The following is an 8,780-nucleotide window of genomic DNA, read 5'->3' as shown; positions in this document are numbered from 1 at the left end:
ATTTGTTTAGTGCTATTTCTAATGAAGTCAGATGAATATTTAAATTGCACTCTCAATTTGTTCTCATGATTCTCAAATTTGAGATATGATAATAAATTGAAGAGAAATAATCAAGACATGAAAAAGACATACATAAGATCTCTTTTATTGCTCACACATCTCATTTCTTTCTCTTTTGATCATCCTTCCAAATAAATGAGACATGATTGAGAACAATGGAGCTCTCGTCAGTGTATCCCACTTCTCAAATATTGCTCAAAGGGTTGTCTCAAATCAACCTCCTTTGTCTCAGTGACGTCTTGTCTCTTTTTAGCTTCTTTATTGCTCCTAAGGGTCCCTTAGGAGCAATAAAGGAGAAGCAATTGATCACAAAATGAGACAGATATGAGAAGCTCAAAATGTTCTCAAGATACGAGATTAAGCAACAGATGAGCAAGCACATTTTTGCTGTGGCCACGCTCCCTCCACCCCAGTGGACGATGGTGTGGAACAGCGCAGAGACCACCACAGTGTCTATGTTTCTTTTAGTTGTTATTCATAGCTGGATGTAGAAGTGTCTGCTTGTATCCGCTGCTGTAATGTCTTTCATGTCCTTTGTCTTCTTTGATGTTTACCTCTTACACACATGTGAGAGGGATGTGTACTATGGCTATGAGTTGTTGTTGTTTTTCCCCTTGGCCTCAGTCTGGACCCCCCTTCTCCAGGGCCCAGGTTTAGACCATTTTTTTTTTAGTATATTTTATTTTATATTAATATTCTATTTTTTTCACCCATTCCCAACCTCATTATACTTTACAGAGCCAGGAGTCCTCGATTACATTTATGTATGGAACACAATCTTATTGTCACAAGACCCAGGGTAGACTAGGGGTTGAGTCTGCTGACTTTGAATGAAAAGTACCGAGTTCAAACCTCACTCTGGTTGATAGTATTTTTTTTTTTACCTCATCATACTTTACTAAGGCCGGGAGTCGTCGATTACATTTGTGTATGGACTAAAATCCTACCTTTACAAGACTGAAAGTAGCCCAGTGGTTAAGACTGTTGCATGGGAACAAACTGTACAGAGTTCAAACCCCCCTCCGGTCAGCAGTATTTTTTCCACCTCATCTTACTCCAGTGAGTCAGGGGTCGTAGATAACATTTGTGTATGGAAATAAATCCTCTCTTCAAAGGACCAGGGATAGCCCGGTGTTTAAGACTGCTGACTCTGAATGACAGGTACTGGGTTCGAATCCCACTCATGTTGACAAAATTTAGTTTAAGCTTGTCATACTTTACTGAGCCAGGAGTCCTCGATTACATTTGTGTATAGAACATAATCTCCTCTTTACGAGACCCAGGATAGACCAGGTGTTAAGACATCTGACTCGGAATGAAAAGTACTGGGTTCAAGTCCCACTCAGGTTGACTGCATTTTGTTCTACCTCATCAAACTTTACTGGGCCATCAGTCCTCGATTACATTTGTGTATGAAAAAAAAAATATCTCATCAAGACCCAGGATAGCGCAGTGGTTAAGACCGCTGACTCTGAATGACAGGTACTGGGTTCGAATCCCACTCATGTTGACCAAATTTTGTTTAAGCTTGTCATACTTTACTGAGCCAGGAGTCCTCGATTACATTTGTGTATAGAACACAATTTTCTCTTCAAGAGACCCAGGATAGACCAGGGGTTAAGACATCTGACTAGGAATGAAAAGTACTGGGTTCAAGTCCCACTCGGGTTGACTGTATTTTGTTTTACCTCATCAAACTTTACTGGGCCACAGTCCTCGATTACATTTGTGTATGAAAATAAATTGTCTCATCAAGACCCAGGATAGCCCAGTGGTTAAGACTGCTGACTCTGAATGACAGGTACTGGGTTCGAATCCCACTCATGTTGACAAAATATTGTTTAAGCTTGTCATACTTTACTGAGCCAGGAGTCCTCGATTACATTTGTGTATAGAACACAATCTTGTCTTCACAAGACCCAGGATAGACCAGGGGTTGAGACATCTGACTCGGAATGGAAGGTACTGGGTTCAAATCCCACTCAGGTTGACTGTATTTTGTTCTACCTCATCGAACTTTACCGGGCCATCAGTCCTCGATTACATTTGTATATGAAAATAAATTGTCTCATCAAGATCCAGGATAGCCCAGTGGTTAAGACTGCTGACTCTGAATGACAGGTACTGGGTTCGAATCCCACTTATGTTGACAAAATTTAGTTTAAGCTTGTCATACTTTACTGAGCCAGGAGTCCTCGATTACATTTGTGTATAGAACACAATCTTCTCTCCACAAGACCCAGGATAGACCAGGGGTTAAGACATCTGACTTGGAATGAAAAGTACTGGGTTCAAGTCCCACTCAGGTTGACTGTATTTTGTTCTACCTCATCAAACTTTAGTGGGCCATCAGTCCTCGATTACATTTGTGTATGAAAAAAAATTGTGTCATCAAGACCCAGGATAGCCCAGTGGTTGAGACTGCTGACTCTGGTTGAAGAGTGTGGGGTTCGACTCCTGCCTGGGTCGATGTGTAATTTAAAAGATCAGCTGGAGGCTGCAAGTTGACAAATATTGTAACTGTGTCATTTCTCCCATGTAATGTTAAAATAATAATTTAATTTACTTTTTTTTTTTTCCAATTACAATTAACCTATTTTATTTTATTTGTACCCAGGAGAGCTCATTGGTCAACGCTCTTTATTTATCCTATTCCCACCCACCTCAGGAGTTACACTCACTCGCACACACTCCTACACACACGCGCACTCATTCTCTCTCACACACACACACACACACAGGTAACCCCTGAGGTGTCATCATTGACTATTTGACATTTTATTTTGGATTATTATTAGCTTTAATGTTGACTTAATTTTTCAACTATATGTTAGTCAAAGAAGTAGCACATAACATTAGTCTGTGTGGGGGAGAAGAAGCAGCCCACAATGTATGTCGTCTTGACGCCATACTGCCAAATTACTGACTCCATGTATGGGATTTGAACTCACTACTCCTGTATTAGGAGCCCACAGTGTTGATCATTGAGCTATCCTGGGTCCCAACAAAGTTTGGTTTTCGCTCATATACAAATTTTATCAGTGAACTATGATCAGGCAAAACAAAGAACAAGAACTTCCCAGATGTGGATTTGAACCCAGTAGTACTGCGTGTGAGGCAGCAGTGTTAACCATTGAGCTATCACAGGTCCCACTAAGTATTGTTTTTCACTCATATACAAATGTAATCAGTGAACTATGATCAAGGCAAAACAAAAAACTAGCTCTTCCTACAAATGGATTTGAACCCAGTAGTTCTGCATGAGAGGCAGCAGTCTTAACCATTGAGCTATCCTGAGTCTTGTTGGAAGTGTAGTCTGGCTCCTTCATTAATGGAATCGTGACATCTGTCCCAGTAAACTACGATTGAGGTGGAGCTCAATTTTGAACTGAAGTTACATATCAAACCAATTGGGATTCAAACCCAGTACCCCCATATTTGAAGCTCACAGTGTTGACCATTGAGGTATCCTGGGTTCCATCAAGACATGATTTTCACTCATATACAAATGCAATCATTTAACAATGATAGAGATGAAACAAAAAACAAGACCTCCCATCTTGTGGATTTGAACCCAGTAGTACCGTGTGAGAGGCAGCAGTCTTAACCATTGAGCATTTTGGGTTCTACTACTTCATGATCTGGATCAATATACCAATGTTACATACCTGTTGTTGAGTAGTTGGTGTGTGCCATGTCTCTCAGGTGTGACATACCTGTTGTTGGTTTGTGCCATGTCTCTCAGGTGTGACATACCCGTTGTTGGTGTGTGCCATGTCTCTCAGGTGTGACATACCTGTTGTTGGTGTGTGCCATGTCTCTCAGGTGTGACATACCTGTTGTTGGTGTGTGCCATGTCTCTCAGGTGTGACATACCTGTTGTTGTCATACCTGCCAGCTTGTCTGCAGCAATAAACAAGTCATCAATTGAGTCCACAACATGTTTGATGTTTATTCCTCTCATGTTGAAGTAGTTCCCATCTGCAGTTCGCCCACTGCACTCTATCGCCACCATGTGGTCATACCTGCAACAACTTCATAGTTCTTTGAAACTATCGCCACCATGTGGTCATACCTGCATCAATTTCATAGTTCTTTGAAACTATCGCCACCATGTGGTCATACCTGCAACAACTTCATAGTTCTTTGAAACTATCGCCACCATGTGGTCATACCTGCAACAACTTCATAGTTCTTTGAACCTAAAATCTATTGAGATATATATCGTATATATGGAGCGGAAAACACAACCCAAAATTCAAAGTTTCTTCATGCGACGTAGCCGGCCTACTTCACCACAGTCTGTAGTCTATTGCCCCCCCCCAGGCAAAGATGAGATGGAGATGTGATGGTGACGACTAACACATTTTCTGGGGGGGAAATCACTGCATAGATAACATTTGTGTATGGAAAGAAATCTATTCTTTACAAGACCAAGGATAGCTCAGTGGTTAAGACTGCGGACTCTGAATGAGAGGTACAGGTTTCGAATGCCAATCTAGTTGACATCATTTTGTTCAAACTCATCATACTTTACTGAGCCAGGAGTCCTCAATTACATTTGTGTATGGAACACAATCATAGCTTCACAAGACCCAGGACAGTCCAGTGGTTAAGACTTCTCACTTGGAATTAAGCGCACTGGGTTCAAATCCAGCTCTAATTGATTTTTTTTTTTTTTCCCCCAAGATGGCGCTGCTGTAGTGGCTGCTGTTGGCAGGAGCTCCGTGCTCTTGTGTCATCATTTTGTGTTTCCCTCTTGTTTTCATGTCTTATTATATTTTTTTGCCTTTTGGTCCGGGACCCTTTGGGACTGTGTGACAAGGGGTGGCACTTTCGTGACCTCTGTGGTGCTTTTTGTGGACTTCTGGATCTTCCTCCCGGGAGCCTTTTGACCATGGAGACCAGCTGCTGGGTGTCTGCCACACCGGAGTCGCTTTGGAGGGACTGGAGGAGATGCGGATGAAGGGACAGGTCTGCGGAGCAAGCTCTGAGCGCTGGGACGGAGAGGCTTGGCGGTGTCTTGGCTGGGTGAGCAGGTGTCGTACACCTCAGTCTCCTTGGACGTATCCTCGCTCATCCATGCGGACTGGACACTGGCCGAGAGTTGGTTGGCGGCTTAGAGTGGAGTCAGTTCTCTTGGTTGCTTTGTTGGGTCTGCTCCTGTTTCTGGCCACGCTCCCTCCACCCCAGTGGACGATGGCGTGGAACAGCGCAGAGACCACCACAGTGTCTATGTTTCTTTTAGTTGTTATTCATAGCTGGATGTAGAAGTGTCTGCTTGTATCCGCTGCTTTAATGTCATTCATGTCCTTTGTCTTCTTTGATGTTTACCTCTTACACACATGTGAGAGGGATGTGTACTATGGCTATGAGTTGTTGTTGTTTTTTCCCTTGGCCTCAGTCTGGACCCCTTCTCCAGGGCCCAGGTTTAGACCATTTTTATTTTAGTATATTTTATTTTATTTTATTTTAATCTTCTATTTTTTTCACCCATTCCCAACCTCATTATACTTTACAGAGCCAGGAGTCCTCGATTACATTTATGTATGGAACACAATCTTATTGTCACAAGACCCAGGGTAGACTAGGGGTTGAGTCTGCTGACTTTGAATGAAAAGTGCTGAGTTCAAACCTCACTCTGGTTGATAGTATTTTTTTTTTTACCTCATCATACTTTACGAAGGCCGGGAGTCATCGATTACATTTGTGTATGGACTAAAATCCTACCTTTATAAGACTGAAAGTAGCCCAGTGGTTAAGACTGTTGCATGAAAACAAACTGTACACAGTTCAAACCCCACTCCGGTCAGCAGTATTTTTTCCACCTCATCTTACTCCAGTGAGTCAGGGGTCGTAGATAACATTTGTGTATGGAAAGAAATCCATTCTTCACAGGACCAGGGATAGCTCGGTGGTTAAGACTGCTAACTCTGAATGACAGGTACTGGGTTCGAATCCCACTCATGTTGACAAAATTTTGTTTAAGCTTGTCATACTTTACTGAGCCAGGAGTCCTCGATTACATTTGTGTATAGAACACAATCTTCACTTCACAAGACCCAGGATAGACCAGGGGTTAAGACATCTGACTCGGAATGAAAAGTACTGGGTTCAAGTCACACTCAGGTTGACTGTATTTTGTTCTACCTCATCAAACTTTACTGGGCCATCAGTCCTCGATTACATTTGTGTATGAAAAAAAATATATCTCATCAAGACCCAGGATAGCTCAGTGGTTAAGACTGCTGACTCTGAATGACAGGTACTGGGTTCAAATCCCACTCATGTTGACAAAATTTTGTTTAAGCTTGTCATACTTTACTGAGCCAGGAGTCCTCGATTACATTTGTGTATAGAACACAATCTTCTCTTCACAAGACCCAGGATAGACCAGGGGTTAAGACATCTGACTCGGAATGAAAAGTACTGGGTTCAAGTCCCACTCAGGTTAACTGTATTTTGTTCTACCTCATCAAACTTTACTGGGCCATCAGTCCTCGATTACATTTGTGTATGAAAAAAAAAATATCTCATCAAGACCCAGGATAGCCCAGTGGTTAAGACTGCTGACTCTGAATGACAGGTACTGGGTTCGAATCCCACTCATGTTGACAAAATTTTGTTTAAGCTTGTCATACTTTACTGAGCCAGGAGTCCTCGATTACATTTGTGTATAGAACACAATCTTCTCTTCACAAGACCCAGGATAGACCAGGGGTTAAGACATCTGACTTGGAATGAAAAGTACTGGGTTCAAATCTCACTCAGGTTGTGTGTCTTTTGTTCTACCTCATCAAACTTTACTGGGCCACAGTCCTCGATTACATTTGTGTATGAAAAAAAATTGTGTCATCAAGACCCAGGATATCCCAGTGGTTAAGACTGTTGACTCAGGTTGAAGAGTGTGGGGTTCGACTCCTGCTTGGGTCGATGTGTAATTTAAAAGATCAGCTGGAGGCTGCAAGTTGACAAATATTGTAACTGTGTCATTTCTCTCATGTAATGTTAAAATAATAATTTAATTTACTTTTTTTTTATCCAATTACAATTAACCTATTTTATTTTATTTGTACCCAGGAGAGCTCATTGGTCAACGCTCTTTATTTATCCTATTCCCACCCACCTCAGGAGTTACACTCACTCGCACACACTCCTACACACACACACACACACGCGCACTCATTCTCACACACACACACACACACACACACACAGGTAACCCCTGAGGTGTCATCATTGACTATTTGACATTTTATTTTGGATTATTATTAGCTTTAGTGTTGACTTAATTTTTCAACTATATGTTAGTCAAAGAAGTAGCACATAACATTAGTCTGTGTGGGGGAGAAGAAGCAGCCCACAATGTATGTCGTCTTGACGCCATACTGCCAAATTACTGACTCCATGTATGGGATTTGAACTCACGACTCCTGTATTAGGAGCCCACAGTGTTGACCATTGAGCTATCCTGGGTCCCAACAAAGTTTGGTTCTCGCTCATATACAAATGTTATCAGTGAACTATGATCAAGGCAAAACAATAAACTAACGCCTCCTAACAATGGATTTGAACCCAGTAGTTCTGCATGAGAGGCAGCAGTGTTAACCATTGAGCTATCCTGAGTCTTGTTGGAAGTGTAGTCTGGCTCATTCATTAATGGAATCGTGACATCTGTCCCAGTAAACTACGATTGAGGTGGAGCTCAATTTTGAACTGAAGTTACATATCAAACCAATTGGGATTCAAACCCAGTACCCCCATATTTGAAGATCACAGTGTTGACCATTGAGGTATCCTGGGTTCCAGCAAGACAGGATTTTCACTAATATACAAATGCAATCATTTAACAATGATAGAGATGAAACAAAAAACAAGATCTTGTGGATTTGAACCCAGTAGTACCGTGTGAGAGGCAGCAGCCTTAACCATTGAGCATTTTGGGTTCTACTACTTCCTGATCTGGATCAATATACCAATGTTACATACCTGTTGTTGAGTAGTAGGTGTTTGCCATGTCTCTCAGGTGTGACATACCTGTTGTTGGTGTGTGCCATGTCTCTCAGGTGTGACATACCTGTTGTTGGTGTGTGCCATGTCTCTCAGGTGTGACATACCTGTTGTTGGTGTGTGCCACGTCTCTCAGGTGTGACATACCTGTTGTTGGTGTGTGCCACGTCTCTCAGGTGTGACATACCTGTTGTTGGTGTGTGCCACGTCTCTCAGGTGTGACATACCTGTTGTTGGTGTGTGCCACGTCTCTCAGGTGTGACATACCTGTTGTTGGTGTGTGCCACGTCTCTCAGGTGTGACATACCTGTTGTTGGTGTGTGCCATGTCTCTCAGGTGTGACATACCTGTTGTTGGTGTGTGCCACGTCTCTCAGGTGTGACATACCTGTTGTTGGTGTGTGCCACGTCTCTCAGGTGTGACATACCTGTTGTTGGTGTGTGCCACGTCTCTCAGGTGTGACATACCTGTTGTTGGTGTGTGCCACGTCTCTCAGGTGTGACATACCTGTTGTTGGTGTGTGCCACGTCTCTCAGGTGTGACATACCTATTGTTGGTGTGTGCCACGTCTCTCAGGTGTGACATACCTGTTGTTGGTGTGTGCCATGTCTCTCAGGTGTGACATACCTGTTGTTGGTGTGTGCCACGTCTCTCAGGTGTGACATACCTGTTGTTGGTGTGTGCCACGTCTCTCAGGTGTGACATACCTG

The sequence above is a fragment of the Nerophis ophidion genome, unplaced genomic scaffold (genome assembly GCF_033978795.1).
Source record: "Nerophis ophidion isolate RoL-2023_Sa unplaced genomic scaffold, RoL_Noph_v1.0 HiC_scaffold_92, whole genome shotgun sequence".
In the NCBI taxonomy this organism is placed as follows: domain Eukaryota; kingdom Metazoa; phylum Chordata; class Actinopteri; order Syngnathiformes; family Syngnathidae; genus Nerophis; species Nerophis ophidion.
This window is presented reverse-complemented; position numbering follows the sequence as displayed.